Source organism: Agelaius phoeniceus, chromosome 28, assembly GCF_051311805.1.
Source record: "Agelaius phoeniceus isolate bAgePho1 chromosome 28, bAgePho1.hap1, whole genome shotgun sequence".
In the NCBI taxonomy this organism is placed as follows: Eukaryota; Metazoa; Chordata; class Aves; order Passeriformes; family Icteridae; genus Agelaius; species Agelaius phoeniceus.
Genome location: NC_135292.1, coordinates 1,659,293 through 1,678,427, shown reverse-complemented (window position 1 = coordinate 1,678,427; position 19,135 = coordinate 1,659,293). Strand labels below are relative to the sequence as shown.

Sequence of the window (19,135 nt, the reverse complement as noted above, 5' to 3'; positions counted from 1 at the left end):
AGATGGCATTATACAATTTAACCCCCAGAGAGTCCCAAAGGTCTCTGGTATAGATGGCTTCAGAGTCAGCATTTGGGATATGAGTTATAGTCCATTTTAAAAGCTTTTTGAGCTCTTGCTTCGGCAAGGTTTTTGGACTTGATGCCATTAAAGATTTTAAATGCTGATACACATCTCTCCATGGAACAGACTTATTCTGCCCCATTATTCCCGGTGCTCACTTGCTGTCCAGCTATGCAGCAGGTGCTGTATATAGAGGCTCCGATCCAGGGACTATCCAGCAGCAACTCCTGTCTGGGCCCCGGTCACCCTCATTCCAGGTGCCCGATCCTTGTGGCCGCTTCCTGCTGAGTTCACCGGGAGGTCTCTTACTGCCAATAAGTCTGAGTTTGCCAACTAAAACGTGGGTGCCACTGTAAGAGCCTAAATGAGAGATGGGGGACTCCAGGCAGCTCTTCAAAATGCAGTTTATTGTATCCAAGATGTTACAGCAGCCCAGGGTCATGGGTGACAGAGCCTGTGCCTACAGCTGTCAGCTCCAGCTGCAGACAAGCCTGGAGGCCCTTTAGCTTTGGTTACAGTGCTCTTCAGAGTATTATATACTCTTCTTTGCTGAGCATCTCAACATAGAAGAACCAATCTATACCTTTACTTTTACCTATAGCCTATCATAACTCCTGTAATTACCATATTCATGTTACTATTCTCCAATCACTAGAAGTTAGTACATTACAGTTTAAGCGAGAAGTTGTTTTTCAGTTTTCTTGCAGTGGAAAACTGAGATCTTTTTTCTACTTGCAACTTTGCTGACTTGTTTGCCTGTGGAATCTTTCTGCTTGGTAAAACCATCTTCTTGTTTGAGGTGGGTTTATCCTTTGCTCTAAGCCATAAAAACCCCTTCTAACTAACATACCCTTTGCCTCCCTGGTTAGCCAGTAAGACTGGCTCAGCCATTCTTTTCTTCTAGATCAAAACTTACTTCCATCTCTATTCCTTCAGAAGACTCTACATTTAAAAATCTTTCTGCAAAGCATACATATCTGTGAGACTTTCTTGTCAAACTTTCATCCTTCCCAAAACCATCCCAGCATCATACCAGTATAATATCAATAGAAACCTAGAACTGTCCCAGTCACTCCCAGTATGATCCCAGCGTGACGTCAGTACAAACTCTGTACAATCCCAGTATGATCCCAGTCTGATATCATTATAAACTCTGTACAGTCCCAGTATGATACCAGTACGATCCCAGTATGATGTCAGTACAAAGCCAGTACAGTCCCAGTCACTCCCAGTATGATCCCAGTATGATGTGAGTACAAAGCCAGTACAGCCCCAGTCAGTCCCAGTACGATCCCAGTGCAGCCCAGTCCCTGGCAGTGCTGCCACTGCTGGGATCCCCCAGGCCTGTGTGCGTTCCCCCCTGGCGGATGTGCCGAGAGGAGCCCCAAGGGCTGGCAGGGGCCAGGCAGGGTCCCCAGCAAGGCCCAGTTTGGATGTGCAGCCCCCAGTTTGCCCAGTTTGCCTCTCCTTTGGCCCGGGCCGGGTTCCCCCTGCCTGCAGCGGCTGGGAGCAGCCGAGAGCCCCGCACTGCCCATGCCGACCTGTCCCGGCTCCATCGCCGCTGCTGCCGCGGGCTGCGAGGGCTGCGGGAACGGGGCACCGAGGGTGTGGCTGCTGCTGGGGGAGGAGGAGGAGGGAGGGAAGGGCAGGGATGAAGGGGGAGGAGGAGGTGGGGTAAGGGGGAAGGAGCAGGGGGAGGAATGGAAGGGAAGGGATGGAAGAGAAGAAGAAGGTGAGGATAAGACAGGAGGAGAAGGAGGGGGGATGGAAGAGAAGAAGAGGGAGGAGAAAGAGGAGTGAAGAAGGCGGGGTTAGGAGGGAGGAGGAGAGGGAGGAGGGATGGAGGAATAGAAGGAGGTGGAGATAACACAGAGGAGGGGGAGGGGGGATGGAAGAGGAGGAGCGGGAGGAAGAGGAAGAGGAGGCACAAAGGCGGATCAAGGCTGAGCTGAGGGAACCATGCGGTCGAGCCCTGCCGTAATTCGCAGCCCCCACCTGTGGGAATCATCGCCCCCCCGCCCCCCCCCCCCCCCCCCCCCCCCCATCGTGCAGGCAAGCGGGGAGCGCGGCCCGGATATCCCGGGGGGTCCCTGGGTTGGGTTTTTGGGGGGATGTTTGGAGAATGAAGAAGTCCAAGGCTGAGCGGAAAAGGCCCCTCGGGGGGACATCGGGGGGTGGCGGTGGCGGCTGCCGGCAGAGGCAGCCTGGAGGAGCAGAGCCCTTTGTCCCCCAGGAGGCCAAAGTGGGGAGGCCAGAGAGGGGGGAGCGCCGCCATTGGCGGGAGCCTCAAGAGCCTGGAGAGGGGCAGGGGGGACTCCTTGGAGCCGCTGCAGCGCAGAGCAGAGAATGAGGGGAGAAGGGAGCCCGGGAGCCCAAAAGGCCCCGGCATCCCGAAATGGGGAGAGGGAAGAGGGGGGAGCTTTTGGCATTGCTGGCACTGCCAGCAGCCTGGGCAGGGTGGGCACCCAGGAGAAGGGGGACCCCCAATCCAAGTGTGGCCCTTGCAGTTTGGACAGGGGGGAACCCCTGAACACCGGAGGGGAGAGACCAGGGACGGGGAACTCCTGGGAGGGTTTTTCAGGTCTGAACCTTGGTATTTGGGAGGTTTTCTGGAGCCCAGATGGCCGGTGACTTGTAGAGATGGACTTGGGCAGAGGGACTTCAAACTCAGCGTGTGTTAGGAAAGATGAAACAGGAAAGCCTCATAAATATGATTGTCTGGCAAAAGATTTTGGGACTATAGAAGGTATAAGCAAGACTGAAATGAAAGGAAGCTTTGAGATACCTTAGTTACTGAACAACTGGAAAGCAATGGTGTGGCCCAACTGAAGGTAATCCCCTTCTGATTAAACAATTCCCTCTGCTTGCAGACAGGTCCAAGGGTCAGAGCAGACCCTACTAGCTCAGCAGAAGGGGTCCAAACTAGAGTTTTTAGGGTTTGAAATGTAACACAGTATGGTGATGTAACGATTCTTACAGTCTGTATGTAAATGCTATAGGATTTGTATCTTGTACTGGACTGGTTAGTGAGAAATAGAATATTTAACACAGAAGATTTATTGTATTGTAACGGGAACCTTACTCTCTTATGCTCTTACCCTCTCATCCTCTCTCCCCCTCTCTTCTCTTGGGCCTGCTCCAAGCTGTGGCTGGCAGCTCCAAGCAGGGCCCTACACCCAGGCCCTTTGCAATAAACCACAAGTTCCATGACCTGGCTGCAGAGATCTCTTGTCTCTGTCTGTCCAAACCATCCCACCCCCCAGCACTCCTACAAACGTGCTCACCCCTTGTTTTCCCCAAACCAGGATTTCCCATTCCCAACCCTTGGGAGGCTGCAAGGAAGAGTAAGACACCCCCGGACACTGAGGCAGGTGAGGAGGAAGTCAGTGCCCCTTTCCCCTCTGTGCTGCTGCATCTCCCAGCCCAGCACGGCCCCCGGCTGCAGCATAGCCCTGGGGGGATCTCGTTGCCCTTGCCTGTGGCACGGAGGCAAATCCCATGCTGTCCTTGTCCTTCCTCCCCCAGAGCAGGAGTTGAGCATGGAGAGCAGGGAGGACAAATGCCCGCGGCAGAACCTGGTGGCAGAGGCCGTTTTGAGCGGCTCCACGGCGCAGGAAGCCAACGGGGAGGAAAAGCCCCGGAGATGCCGCACGAGGAGGGGCTGCAAACGCAGATGGCGGGGATGTGAGGGGGAAAGAGCCAGCCAGGGCCGGGAAGGCAGCCGGAGATGGAGCCAGAGCTCGGAGCTGGTGCTCCATGAGCAGCTTCATGATGGGGAGAAGCCCCACACGTGCGTGGAGTGTGGGAAGAGCTTCAGGTGGAACTCTGATCTGATCAAGCACCAGAGGACCAACACTGGGGAGAAGCCGTACGAGTCTGGGCAGTGTGGGAAGAGCTTCTCCAGCTGCTCTCACTTCACCCAACACCAAGGGAGGCACCGGTAAGGGAAGCCCTGCAAGTGCCCCGAGTGCGGGAAGAGCTTCGTGCGCTGCTCCAGCTCCATCCCCCACTGGAGGAGGCACTTTGGGCACAGCCCTGGTCACTCACATTCCCTGTGATCCATGTTGGGAACACACCTGGCAGCTTCTACTTTTGGTTTGGCCTTAATTTTTTTCTCTTCTCCATGTTTTTGCACTCCAAAAGCCAAGAGAAATCAATCTGTCTCCTCAAATCCCACTGAACACAGCTTAATCTTACCCCAAAAGGGCTCAATCCTACCTCAGAAAAATTCAGTGCCAGGCCAAACTCGCTCCATTCCATGGCTGCCAGGGTGAGATGGGGTTGGGAGGCGATTGGTAGAAGTGGGATCCCAATTTGGAGCAATGGGATGGGGATTGTGTGGGGCTGTCTGGGTAGGATATATTTGATAGCAAATAAAACTTTCAGAGTTACTGATTTCTGTCCCGTTCATTTTTGGTCAGTTCTGTTTGCAGAGTGGCACTTTCTCATCTGGTTAAATTCCTATAAAAGTCCCATTTTTTTTAATCATCTAGCCACTAACAATTCAAAAACCAATATCCAGATAAAGCCACGCACCCCCAATACATCTTTTAAAAATAATTTTCATTGTTTTAGAGTACCTAAGGATATTTTTTAAAGTTCAATTGTTTGGTTAAAATGTCTGAGAAATTATAGTGGTGTTTGCTTTTGTGTTTTGTATATTTGTAATATGAATTGTTTTACTAAGGTGTGTTAGATTGCATGTTAGTTTTTTTAGATATTTTTTATCTAAAGTATATTAGTTATTGAGTTAAAACTTTCAAAAGGTATTTCTTGGTAGATAATTTGATTATTTATTGGTAATATTATAGTAATATTGTTGTTTTGGGTTGAATCATTATTGGAGTATTGTAAGTAAGAGTTGAAATTAATATATTTCATTTTCATTCTATTTATTGATTTTAATTATTATTTAGCTATTTATAATTTCATACTAATTTTTTAAGATGATAGGAAGGAAGTTCAAGGACAGGAACATTTTTTCCTGGCTGGGAACTGGAATTCCAGACCCTGGGAGTGTGTGCAGGACCACACAGACTGGGATCAAATATGGACTGGGATCAAATATGGGCTGGGATCAAATATGGGCTGGGATCACATGGACTGGGACTGCACAGAGTGTGACCATATGGATCAGGACCACACAGACCGGGATAAACTGGACTGGGTTCAAATATGGGCTGGGATCACCTGGACTGTGATCAACGGGACTGGGATCAAATATGGACTGGGATCACTTGGATGGGGATCACATGGATGGGGATCCTGTAGATCAGAACCCTCTGGACTGGGATAGCCTGGAGTGGGATCAAATATGGACTGGGACTGTATGGACTGTGATCCTATGAACTGGGACCACACAGACTGGGATAAACTGGACTGAGATTATATGGACTGGGATCCTAAGGACTAGGATCCCAGGGAGTGGGACCATATGGATCAGGACCACACAGACTGGGATCAACTGGACTGGGATCAAATATGAGCTGGGACCATTTGTTAAAGTAACTTTGTTCTATAGTTCTTATTTCTGTTGTTAATTAAGCTCAGTGAAATAGCTGCTTGTGTTAAACTGCCTGCTTGGGTGGGATAACATCCAATGCACCCAGGATGAGGACACCTGTACAGATCTGCCAACTATCAGCACTCCCCGTCTGAAGGCAGAGTGCACCAAGGCCCAAAAACTGGAGGTGATAAAGAGAAGGAGCCAAAACCACAGTCAAGAAACACACATGCTCTGAAAAGGCAGACCCAAGGAGGGGCCGTGTAAAATCATTCCTGGAATATGTAAAGTAGTTTATGGATATGCATGAGGCTCTATGAATATGCACCAGGCTGATGTAAGGGGAAAGGTATTTCAGGGGGATCCCTGAAGGTAACAGGGTGCTCCTGGCTGAGTGCTAAGATGCACCCGGCCATAATAACCTTTGCTCCATGGTCCTGGTCTCTCATTGTCCTTTATTAACCTGTTTACATTTTCACAGGCGAGTGAACGTGTTTTTCACAGGCAGCTTCACAGAAACCTGAAAACGTGGGGGTTCCCAGGAGGGGGCACCGCTGATCCAGGGCATGGAGGCGCTGCCTGCAATCGTCCATAACCGCCCATAAGGAGCCTCCAGGGCTTTACCCTCCATGAGCTGCAGCAGACCTGTCGGGAAAGTTGACACGAGCCTGTGGAATGTGAGGGTGCCGAGGGAAGATAAGCGATCAGTCAATATGATTGGTAAAGCAAGCTGTGGTTTATTTTCAATACACTGGTACTTTTATATTGTTTTCCAGTAATTATGCATACTTGTCATTAGTTTATTGGTTTAATTGCTCATACTTGTCGTGAGTTTATTGGTTTAAAACAAGAGATTACATTTACATATTCCTCCTACTTTGTGGTTATGCATATTTATGGTTTCTATTCTCGTCCCTGTCCTTGCCCTTTTGACCTTATCAGCAGGCAGGATACAGCATCTTCCTATCATGGTGTGTGGCTTGGTTATGCTAAGTACAGCTCACTTATGCTATGCTGCTAAGTTAACATGTATGCTAAGTTAATATGGGGTTTGCTTGTACAACATTTCTACAGATCCATGGCCCTTTTCCTCCAGCCATTCTTCCCCAATTCCCCCTTTTTCTTTTTGTACAATAAAGCCCTATCGGTTACTTGCGTTACATTTTTCATAATACAAGAATAGGCAATTCTAATAACTATTATGATCGCAAGCACTATTCCTAACCAGCGTAGTCCTTCTTTTATAAGGGATATGAACCAGGGAGATAAACCCCCAAAAATAGAAGACAGCCAACTATCAAATGGATTATCATTTACCATGAACTTCTGCATATGCTCTTTTAGCCATTGGAGCTGTTTATGGATTGAAACGCTATGGTCTGATAGATTGAAACAACACATCCCTTTGAAGTCTTTGCAACCGTGTCCTTGCGCTAGCAATAAAAAAATCTATGGCAGCCCTATTTTGTAACACTGCATGGCGTATGCTATCAACATCAGTAGTGAGTTCATCTAACGCTGTGGACGTGATGTTGACTTGTTTTCCTGTCCAACACGCTAGGCAACTCAATAGTGTGAGGGCCCATGCAGAGGCTACTCCTGGCACGAAAAGTGATGCCAATATAATTGATGGTGGTTCCCATAATTGTACATCATCTCTACATTCAGGGCCTAACTGATGTACGCTGCGTCTTGCACATTGGGGTTTGTGACTGATGTTAAGCATCTGGTGAATGCTAGGGGCAAATAATGTTAGTTTGCCGAAACAGTATGGTTTTCTCAGAGCCTTCTGAGGCACTGCAGGCTAGGCTCTCTCCCCGCAGATAAGGAAAAGCCCAGGAGGTAGCATTTTTGCTACAATGCCTTGTACAGTCGTTCTTGCAGATCCTTAATGTCTTCAAATTTTTCAAGATATAATTTCAGTCTTATTAGTTCTTTCCACTATAGCTTGTCCTGTGGGAGAGTGGGGAACTCCTGTGGAGTGTTGGATTCCCCATTTCTGGCAAAACTTTCTCATTCGTTCACTGCTGTAGGCTGGGCCATTGTCTGTCTTTATCTGCTTGGGAACGCCCATTACAGCAAAACAGCTGGTCAAATGACGGATTACATGAGAGGCCTTCTCTCCTGCTTGGGCAGTTGCCCACATGAACCGACTGTAGGTGTCCACTGTGACATGCACATATTTTAGCCTCCCAAACTCAGGGACATGTGTGACATCCATCTGCCAAATCTCATCCGTGCCTAAACCCCGAGGATTAACCCTGATGCTGGGGCCTGGTCCATGATGGCTGCAGGTAGGATATGCTCTTATTATCCCTCTGGCTTCTTCCATGGTGATGCTAAACTGTTTGTGCAGTCCTCGGGCATTCTGATGAAATGTGGCATGGGCCTCTCAAGCCTTTGCAAACTGACTCATTGGTACTGTCAACAAGACCAAGTGATGTGCACGAGCGTTGCCTTCGCCCAGTCCCTCTGTCCATTTGTGGCTCCTGATGTGCAATACTGCATATGCTTCCACTCTTTGGGCTATTGTGGCTTGCAATTGGCATAGCAGTTCAAAGAGCCGGAAATGTTGTATTTCTTTAATGCGAGCATCCTCAATTCTCTGAGCAATCCCAGCCACATATAGTGAATCTGTTACCATATTTATTGTGGGGCCACTACTTAAAGGCCCAAACCACTGTGGATAATTCCAGTGTCTGTAAAGAGTCCCTTGCAGGTAGTGGTATTGTTTTGAAGTCCTTCCACTCGCAGTGGGGCAAGGGCGGCAAAGGCTTGCTGTTGAGCTTGCACCAAATCTTTCCCTAACTCTTTTACTGCCTCCACTAATATAGCTTGTGGGCCTACTGGCACCCGACTCATCCTGTCTAGCATTTCTTGCACTGTAGCATCCCCTGGCAATGTAACTATAATGGCCCTTGTGGCAGCATTACAGTTTTCCATAACACACTGTCTTAGCAAGGCTCCTTTCATCCACTCCTGTACATCTGATCGATTGATGGCGTCTGTTATCTTATCCACAAACCTTGCAAAAGTCTCATCTCTTCCCTGTTTTATGGACATATATGAAGGTGTAGGCTGGGCAGTTTTTACCATGCCAATCGCTTGTCGAGCCAATCTCATTGAGTCCATCAATAGGTGTGGTCCTAATTGCACCTGCCTCTCAACTGTTGCGAACTGTCCTATCCCCATGAGTTGTTCTATTATAATGCCATACAGTGGATCATGTTGATCTCGCTGGATATGTCAGATGCATCACATAATCTATTCCAGCAAGCCTACCACAACATCAACTGTGATTGTGTCATAATCATTCTAATTATAGCTTTAATGTCTTTGGGACATAAGATTCCACTTCCCCAAATGTAATTTTTTTGGCTGGTTCACTATGTAGGCCAGATTCATTGACAGTATTCTGCAGTTGGGTTAACAATTTCCAATCAACTGGAGCATATGTAGTATCGACATTTCCCTGGTTATTAGTTGTATATACCACAGGGAAGGCTTGTATCTCACTCATAGTATTCAGGAAGTCATAATCCTGATGATCTATTGCCTCCCTCGAAATTGCTTGCCAATTTACCCACGAAACCTTATTCTCAGACCCTCTGTCTACATCCTGCATCCTTTCCTTTTTCCTTCCTCTTCTTTTACAAGAGACCTGTGAATTCCATTCATGATAACTTGTGGCTTTTCTGTCTAATTCTTCTTTACTTTGCGATAACTTGCTACCCCCATTCTCCTCCTTAAGTTCCTCCTTAAGCGATGCAGCAACTTTCTCTGACTCTACCCCCACCTTTAATTCAGCCACTTCTTCCTGAAGCGGTGGGGCGGTTGGCTCCACTGACTCAATTTCCTGCTGGGTTTTCACTGGCACCGAGCACCCAATTGGAGGTGTAGACACATAATCGATTCCCAACTGGAACTTCCCTGCTTCTGCGGGTTTGCCATCCAAATGAGCTGACGCGACAGCCGCTATCTTTTTCTCAGTGTGATACTTTTGTAAGCAGTTAATTACTACCTGCCATGGCTTCATCAGTTTCTTAGCAGTTTTATACTTATCTATAACCATATCCCATAATATGTCCCCATATTTCCGCCACTGATTAACCTCAAATAACGTCCCCGGGTTGGTAAAACAACCTCGCGCCTTCCCAAAAGCAATTAACCCTGCTAATTCTTTTTTAAGATCAATATCCTTTACTCCCCGCTTTTCTAAAAAGCGCATAAAGAAATCAAGGGCTACCTCACTCTCCATTTTAGCCGGCCGGAGACTGTCCCTGTCAACATCGTTAATGCAGCCTTTTCTCTTGGGTAGCCCAGTCAGATGCCTGATCCCTTCAGCCCAGGCACGGATTGGGCATCTAATGCCAGCATTTGCTGATATTCTGCCCCCTGGTTGCTGCTTACCAGTGCTTTTCCGATGCCTTGCCGCCATTGAAGTCAGGATCAGAAGGTAGGGTCCTTCGGTTATTGATCACGTCCGGGGTCACCATTGAGGGTGGCGAGGGAAGACAAGTAATCAATCAATATGATTGGTAAGGCAAGCTTTGGTTTGAGTACACCGGTACTTTTATATTGTTTCCAGTAATTATGCATACTTGTCGCTAGTTTATTGGTTTAATTGCTCATACAATGAGTTCATTGGTTTAAAGCAAGAGATTACATTTACATATTCCTCCTACTTTGTGGTTTCCTACATTGTGGTTTCTATTCTTGTCGCTGTCCTTGCCCTTTTGACCTTATCAGCAGGCAGGATACAGCATATTTTGCAATGTTCTTATCATGGTGTGCGGCCTGGTTATGCTAAACGCGGCCCACTTATGCTAAACTAAGCCAACATATATGCTAAGCCAACATGTATGCTAAGTTAACTTGGGGTTTGCTTGTACAACATCTCCACGGATCCATGGCCCTTTTCCTCTAACTATTCTTCCACATAGGGGTACTCAACCCTTGCAATTATGGCAAGTGGATGTAACTCATGTAGCAGAATTTGGTCAGAAAAAGTTTGTACATGTTTGCATTGATACCTATTCTTGTGTTATATGGGCTACTCCCTTAACAAGTGAGACAGCACGTCATGTTGAGAAACATTTGTACAATTGCTTTGCCATATTAGGTATCCCCTCAGCAATTAAGACTGACAATGGTCCTGCTTACTATTCCTTAAGATTCAAACGTTTCTGTAATTTTTGGGGAATTCAATTACCTTAGAACAGCAGGAGATAGGGAAGATCTGCCTATTCTTGTGCATCATGCCCTCACACGTAATCCAGGTGAGGAATTGCCAGACGGTATTCAGGTTGTCCTGGTTTAGAGCAAATTTGAGAGAGAATCCCCAAAGGGGCTCCAGTAGGAAAGCAAATTCAATCAGCCCCTCCTCCCAACCGGTCCAGGAGAAAATACCTCCTTGGACATAAGTGGAAAAAACCTGTTTATTAAACAATAAAATGTGAACAATATTAATCAAAAAACCCCTTGCCACTCCAAAAGAGATGACAAACTGAGAAAACCCCGTCCCCGAGTTGCAGCTCAGCTCACTCAGTCTCTTATCAGTCCCTCCGGTGCTGGAAATGTCGCAGGCCAGGCCTGGCCCGGTGAGCCACAGGTGCAGCTGCTGGTGCTCCCCTGGGTGTTCAGTCCAGAGCAGGTCTCAAGAGGTCCAAAGAAAGGGAAAAAGCCACAGACCAGGGAACTTCTTTGCCTCAGCTAGCTAAACTAACTAAAAACACAAAAGAGCTCTGTCCCGCTGTCTGTCCATCCGCAGACAACACAGTCCAGGAGCAGGAATGTGGAGGAGTGAGAGCAGTGTCTGAAAAAAACTGTGTGCTCCTTCTCTCCCCCCTTCACTCTCTGCAACAAGTCTTAAAGGTGCAAAACTTATTATTCAGCATAAACAGAACGAGACGATTGGGGATAAAGGCATCATATAGTCAACCCATGTCGTGAACGGCGGGAGAAATGCGACACACCATATGCGTGAATAGCAAATCCCGAAGTTTATTGAAAACTCACACATATTTATATTGGTGTTAATGAAGCTTATACATATTGCAAAAGCTGAGCTCATTATTGGTTAAAGCACACTTAGATCAACCACACCTACTTCTATCTTCTAGTAATTGTTTTGCTTCTATGTTTGCATTCTTCTAGCTTCTCTACCTAAGATATCTACATTTTCTGGCAAGCGATTTTCTCCCCCATCTTCCCGTTTCAGAGAAGGTCACTGTGACCTTTGTCAGTGATTGGACACTGGTTGCTTAGTTTCCAGCTTGTTTCCCCTATCCTTATCCATCGGTATCACATCAAAATGTCCTTTCTCAGCTAACCAATTATCCAAAAAGCTCTCTACAAACCCAGGACATTCCATCCCTTATCCCTGTATCATCTGCTTACTACTAAAACCAATATAAATTCTAACTCTACAAACACATACATTATACATCCATTATACAGCTATACACAGACAATGGTAATAGCATTCAGCAAACAGTGATATTTACACATAGGTCTCACCCAGCAATCAGATCTCCCTGAGGTACACATCATGTTCTTCCATCTTTTTGCATTATCCACCATGTGCAACCTTGTCCCTGATCAAAAACAACCCCATGAATGGGTTTGTTTCTGTATTCGAGGCAGAATTAATCCAAACTGCCTTCCCTAAGACAAACCTCTGACATGCACCACTGGGACTTTGTCTCCATCTACTCTATGCAAAGGCTCAGATTGGGCAGGGCCCACTTGGTCAGTAGAGCCTTGGGTGTTAGCTAACCAGGTGGCTTTTGCCAGATGCTGCTCCCAGTTTTTGAAAGATCCCCCACCCAAAGCTTTCAGCTGGGTTTTTAACAGTCCGTTGTACCTCTCCACTTTGCCTGCAGCTGGTGCATGGTAGGGGATACGGTACACCCACTCAGTGCCATGTTCCCTAGCCCAGGTGTTGATAAGGCTGTTCTTGAAATGAGTCCTGTTGTCTGACTCAATCCTCTCAGGGGTACCATGCCTCCACAGGATTTGCTTTTCAAGGCCCAGGATGGTGTTCCGGGCAGTAGCATGAGACACAGGGTAGGTTTCCAACCATCCAGTGGTGGCTTCCACCATGGTCAGCACGTAGCGCTTACCCTGGCATGTCTGGGGCAGTGTGATGGAGTCTATCTGCCAGGCCTCCCCATACTGGTACCTGGACCACCACCCACTGTACCACCCACTGTATCACTCGCTTGGCCTGCTTGATGGCAGCACACGTCTCACAGTCATGGATAACCTGAGAAATACTGTCCATGGTTAGATCCACCCCTCGGTCTCTTGCCCACTTATAGGTGGCATCTCTGCCCTGCTGGCCTGAGGCATCATGGGCCATCAAGCTAGGAACAACTCCCCCTTATGTTGCCAATCTAAGTCTATCTTCAACATCTCTATTTTTGCTGCCTGATCTACCTGCTCGTTGTTTTGGTGTTCCTCATTAGCCCGACTCTTGGGGACATGGGCATCTACATGATGGATTTTCACTGACAGATTTTCTACCCAAGAGGCAGTCTTCCCACTCATCAGCAGCCCAGATTGGTTTTCCCCTACACTACCAGTTGGCCTTTCTTCACCTTTCCAAACAGCCCCACAGTGCATTGGCAGCCATCCATGAATCAGTGTAGAGGTAGAGCTTTGGCCCCTTCTCTCTTTCAGCAATGTCCAGGGCCAGCTGAACCGCTTTGAGTTCAGCAAGTTGACTTGATCCACCTTCTCCTTCAGTGGCCTCTGCAGCCTGTCGTGTGGGGCTCCATACGGCTGGAAGCTTTCCACTTCTGGTTCATCCCTACGATGCAACAGGAACCGTGAGTGAAAAGAGCGTAGTGCGTTTCCTCTGCTGGCAGTTGGATGTATGTGGTGGGTGACCAGCGCGTGCGTGGCCACAGCTGGTGCCAGATGAGCAGTTCATGCTGGGGAGGGTCCCCAGGGGGGATCCCCGGGGGGGGGGGGTGTCTCTGGGTTGGCACCCCACCTTGGCCAGCGCCTAACAGCCAGCTTTGAACTGGTGCAGACCAGGGGAATCTGACTGTTTAATTGAAACAAAGCATCACAAAGGCCCAAGGCAGGTGTTGACACAATGTGATTTCTGCCCAGTGCTACGAATGTCAAAGTGAAGAAATACAATGAAGCACGGGTAAAAGGTGGGAGTAACTTTGGCATAGTTACTAACTGGGCGTAGCTGCGGTGGTTGCGCCTCCTCGTGGCCCCGCCGGATACCCTCGTGGTAACAGAGTCACATTCTGTGCTGGTGTTGAGAGAGGGTGAAAATCTGCCCTCCCTGTCGTTGGACTCACCACCCAACAATAGTTTCACGAGCTTCTGAAACAAAAAGTTGGCACAGTCTTTTCACAGCTGCCTAAAGCCTTGTCCACAGGCTAGTGGCAGTCTGGGAGAGGGCCAGCTGCTAACTACTTCTATCCTCACTTGGACATGTCTTTTTGTTGTCTTACTGATTGATGTGATGGTACAATCATTGGCTTTGTGATATATATTGACTGCCACTCAGACTGACCCACTAGATCTAAGGGTCAGAGATGCCAAGGTTCCATCTATACCCTCTGTGCCCAGGGAAGAGGGATTTAATCTGGTATGTTTGGAGTTTGTTACTCCACAATTATAAGGGGTTGTGGAATACATCTGGGAGTTGCATGGGAGGGCTTGGCAAAATTCTGTGAGCCTTATGAGATCTCCCCATCAGGGTTGGCTCAAGAGGATTTTGAGTGTTCAGTCGGAGGCACAGAAGAGCCAAGAACACCTGAGGCTCTTCCCAGGTCCAGTGGTGATGGAGAAACGATAAGAACTCCTGTCGTGTCCATCCCTGAGAGAAAGCCATCCTGTCCTTGTTGTGTGACCTGGTTTACTAGGATGTTGGGGCTGATTGACAATCTAAAGAGGGCCCAGGGGCAAAAGAAGGTCATCTTTAGGTTCTCTAAATGTGGTAAACAAAATCTTAACTACCACAGTATTGCCTGTCATGCCCCACGTTGTAAAGGGATGGTGTGTGTGGCTCCAACTGGCAAATGGGTCTGTGAGGTATGCCAACATGGTTTTGCCACCAAGATTGGCCTGGGCCAGCACAAGAAGATAATGCATCCCCTTGTGAGGAATTTGGAACAGATTGTTGCCGCCCATCCCAAAGAGTCATCAGCTAGAGGGGCCCATAAAAGGGTATGGACTGATGAGGAGGAGGCTCTCCTGGTACAACTGGTGGAGAAGTTTGCCAGTAGTCAGAATATTAACCAACTTATTGTGGAGCATATTCCATCTAAAACGGCAAAGCAGATCAGTGATAAAAGGCGCCTTCTGGGGAGAGGTCCCTCCGTGAAAGGTGAGGCTGGGCCAGAAGGCGGTATGGTGATTGAACATCGTCCCAGGTCCACTAAATCACCAAAGGATAGACAATTGAAGCTCCAATACTGTGAAGCCATCCAAACGGGATTATTGGCTGGCAGATTCACCAGGTATCGGGAGGCCTTCATGAAAGTTTTGGATGGGCAAGATCTGCAAGGGATGGTGAACGATGTTTTCGAAGACTGTCGTGGTATCCTGGGTGGGCCTGGCCAGAATATGAAAACAGCCAGGGGTCAGAAAATGCAGACATCCCGTGGTCAGGGTGCATGCAAAGCAACAACGAATTGGATGCAAAAGAGAGAGATTAAGAGAGGGAAATTTCTTCAATTTCAGATGTTGTACAAGTTGCATAGGAGGCATCTCATGTGTATTATTCTGGACAGCACAAAAGCCTTGCAATGCCAAATATCATCTGGTGTTGTCCATGCACGCTTTAAGTTGAGATGGGATACAGCTGTTGAGTTTGGTGGCCTGGTGAATTTTCCTCCGCATGCGGAGGCGGATAACACTGTATCTGAGGCCCTGATTACTAAAAAAGAGATTGAGAAAAACATGAGCAAGATGTGTAAAACCTCCACTCCTGGGCCAGATGGGACTACTTTGGGTCATCTTATTAAAAAGACCCTAAGTTTTCCCTGTTGACTGAGATCTTCAATCTCTGGCTTGTTACCAGTACTATCCCAGACGCATTGCGGGACTGCCGGACAGTCTTGATACCCAAGTCTTCCGACTTGGATAGACTTGGTGATACCAATAACTGGAGGCCTATCACTACTGGTTATATCGTGATTAGGCTGTTCTCCAGGATTGCTACGGTGAGGCTGACCAGGGCATGTCCCATTAAGCCCTGGCAATGGGGCTTTATTTGCGCATCAGGTTGTGCTGAGAACCTCAAGTTGTTACAGCTTGTGGTTAAGAACGCTAAGCAGGAGCATTGACATCTGGGGGTCGTGTTCATGGACATCACCAAAGCCTTTGACACCGCTGGTCATCAGCATGTACTTGAGGGTCTGATCCAGAGAAGGGTTGATCCCCATGTGGTTCAGCTGGTTAGGGAAATGCATTGAAAAATCAAAGTGTACATTTCCATTGAAAAGGAGAGGACCGATCCCATTTAAATTCACGCTGGTGTCAAACAAGGCAACCCTATGTCACCTTTGCTTTTCAAGCTGGCAATGGACCCCCTTCTATGCAAGCTTGAAAGTGAGGGTCAGGGGTTCCAGCATGGTAGCCTGAGAATAACGGCCATGGCGTTTGCAGATGATTTAGTGCTGCTGAGTGATTCCTGGGATGGCATGTGTTGCAATACCTTGTTGCATGCCTTCTGTGAACTTACTGGTCTCCGGATTCAGCGGGAAAAATGTCATAGCTTTTTCATCAGGCCAACAATGGACTCATATACTATCAATGATTGTCCCCCATTGAAGATAAATGGTTCCCGCCCTTAATATGACTGACCCAGGGAGCTCAGAAAAATATCTTGGCACATGGATTGACCCCTGGACTGGCTTTGCAGACTTGGGTTTATCAGAGAAACTTGTGGACTCGCTCCATCGGATTGGGAGTTGACCCCTCAAACCTCTTCAGGTCAATATACTCAGAACTTATACCAAGTACATGTGATGCCATCTTGTATTTGAGTTTTAAAGACAGTGGTTTAGGCATCATTAAGTTGGTGCATTCCAAGTATTCAAGCGCGAAGACTTCATAGATTGGCACAGTCTTTGGATGAGGCTCTGGGGGGTTTTCTAAGAGGGGAACAGCTGGAATTATTATTTGAAAAGTTATGGTTGAGAGCAGGTGGAAAAAAAGAGTCCATCCTACCAATTTGGGAGCCTATACCAACGATCAAAGGTGGTGGTGGTGATGAAGCCTGTCGGAAGGGGAGGCACCCACTCCTAAAGTCTGCTATCCAAGACCCTGTAATTAGCGGAAAATTGAGTTTCAGAGATGGATGCATCTGGTAGCCCAGGACCATGGTGTTGAAAATTTCGAGAATGATTACATCAGTAATGCCTGGATAAGGCAGTAAAAGGGCATACCTCACTGAAAACTTATAACGGCCCTACAACTGAAAGCCAATGTCTACCCAACAAGAGAATTCCTGGCTAGGGGTAGGCATGAGGACTTTGTTCGATCATGCCGACATTGTGGTGCTGGATATGAAACTGTAGCCCACATTGTCAGGAACTGTCCAATCACTCAAGATGCCAGGATCAAATGACATAATGCCATCTGTGAAACCCTTAGCTGTGAAGCTAAGAAGGAGGACTGGACGGTTTTTCAGGAGCCGCACCTGAGAGATGATGTTAATGAGTTGTTTAAATTGGACCTAATCCTTGTGAAAGGCTCTAAGGCGTTAGTGGTAGACGTCACAGTGAGATATGAGCACAGCAGTTCCTCAGTGAGGGAGGCTGCTGCTGAGAAGGCCAAGAAATATCAACACCTTCATTTACAAATACAGCAACTGACTAACGGGGTAGATATTGAATATGTAGGCTTTCCCATGGGGACTCAAGGAAAGTGGTATCGCAAGAACTCGGAGCTGCTTTCAGCCCTCAGTTTCTCTAAAACAAGGCTGGAGAAGATCGCCCGGGCCCTGGCATCCAAAGCGCTTGTTGCCTCAGTAGATATAGTACTTATATTTACGAGCAGAACTTGATTGATTGTACCTGTTTAGTATTAATAATAAACTTGGCCCCTTCCCTCTGCTGGTTTAGCTGGACAGTGGAATCAGTCACCTAATTAGTGACGTGCTTGAATGGATGAACGAGATTCCCAATGTTCCTACCTATCCAGTGAAACCACAGCCAAGGGAACAGGCTAGGCAGAATCAGCGGGGAAAGAAGACTCTGTTGAGCTTGACTCTAGTCTGGCGCTGTGGAGCGTCTCACAATGGGATGATGTACATTTTTTCAGTCATGCAGTGAGACTCAATGGCCCATTAACAGAAGATATCTCCCTAGCAGGAGGATTGGTTGTGGAAGAGATAAAGAAAACTGCCCAAATAACAGAAGCTAACTGTTCCACCTCCAGCAGATAGGAATAGAATACCCCTATTTCCAACCTAAGACACTTCTGTACACGGATCACAGGGAATGTGGGTCACCAGGGTTCTGCACAATATGAGTCCTCCAATGGGGGATAAAGTTGGAGCAGTGCATGAAGCTCTTCTCACAGTCAGGGCACTCGCAGGGCTCCCTTAGCGGTGCCTCCGTTGGTGTCTGGTCAAGTGAGAGCTCCTGGAGAAGCTGGGGACACTTGTAGGGCCTCTCCCCGGTGTGGATGAGCTGGTGCCTGACAAGGTGGGGGTTGTGCTTGAAGGCCTTACTGCAGTTGGGGCAGCGGAAGGGCCTCTCCTCTGAGTGAATCCGCTGGTGCTTGAGGAGATCTGAGCTGGTGTGAAACCTCTTCTGACACGCAGGACATTCGTAGGGCCTCTCCCTGGTGTGGATGCATTGGTGGCTGATCAGTTGGGTCCTCTGGCTGAAGCTCTTCCCACACTCCCCACACTCATAGGGCCTCTGCCCAGTGTGGATCATCTGGTGAGGGATCAGGTCACAGCACCATCTAAAGCTCATCCCACACTCCCCACACTTGTAGGGCCTCTCCCCAGTGTGGATCATCTGGTGGCAGATTAGGCTGCAGCTCTGACTGAAGCCTCTTCCCACACTCCTCACATTCGTAGGGCCATTCCCTAGTGTGGATGTGTTGGTGGATGATGAGGTTGGAGCTGTAGCCAAAGCCCTTCCCACAGTCCCCACACTCATAGGGCCATTCCCCGGTGTGGATCATCTGGTGGCAGAGCAGGTGGGACCTCCACCTGAAGCTCTTCTCACACTCCAAGCACTTGTAGGGCTTCTCCCCATCTTGAAGCTGCCCAGGGACCACCAGCTTTGAGCTCTGGCTGAAGCTCTGTCCACCTTCCTGGCTCAGGGTGGCTCTTTCCTCCTCAGAGCACCCTGGGCTGGGTTTGCAGCCCTTCCTCCTGCAGGATCTACGGGGATTTTCCTCCCCATTGGCTTCCTGCGCCGTGGAGCCGCTCAAAACAGCCTCTTCCACCAGGTTCTGCCGTGAGCATTTGTCCTCCCTGCTCTCCATGCTCAGCTCCTGCTCTGGGGGAGGAAGGACAAGGACAGCATGGGATTTGCCTCCGTGCCACAGGCAAGGGCAACGAGATCCCCTCAGGGC

General features: G+C 48.2%; 2 pseudogenes across 2 annotated transcripts in view; one reads left to right on the top strand and one right to left on the bottom strand.

Moving 5' to 3' along the window:
* LOC129132349 (uncharacterized) overlaps window positions 1-19,135 on the bottom strand; it is a 97,887-nt pseudogene that overhangs the window by 78,636 nt on the left and 116 nt on the right. The window contains exons 2-3 of the transcript XR_013185492.1: window positions 18,206-19,059; window positions 4,136-4,146 (exon numbers count right to left, since the gene is read on the bottom strand). The product of XR_013185492.1 is annotated as an uncharacterized LOC129132349 (transcript). The remainder of the gene's footprint in view (window positions 1-4,135; window positions 4,147-18,205; window positions 19,060-19,135) is intronic.
* The window catches only part of LOC143696041 (uncharacterized), a 90,229-nt pseudogene continuing 73,510 nt past the window's right edge, over window positions 2,417-19,135 (top strand). Inside the window, exons 1-2 of the transcript XR_013185491.1 lie at window positions 2,417-2,894; window positions 3,369-3,434. The product of XR_013185491.1 is annotated as an uncharacterized LOC143696041 (transcript). The remainder of the gene's footprint in view (window positions 2,895-3,368; window positions 3,435-19,135) is intronic.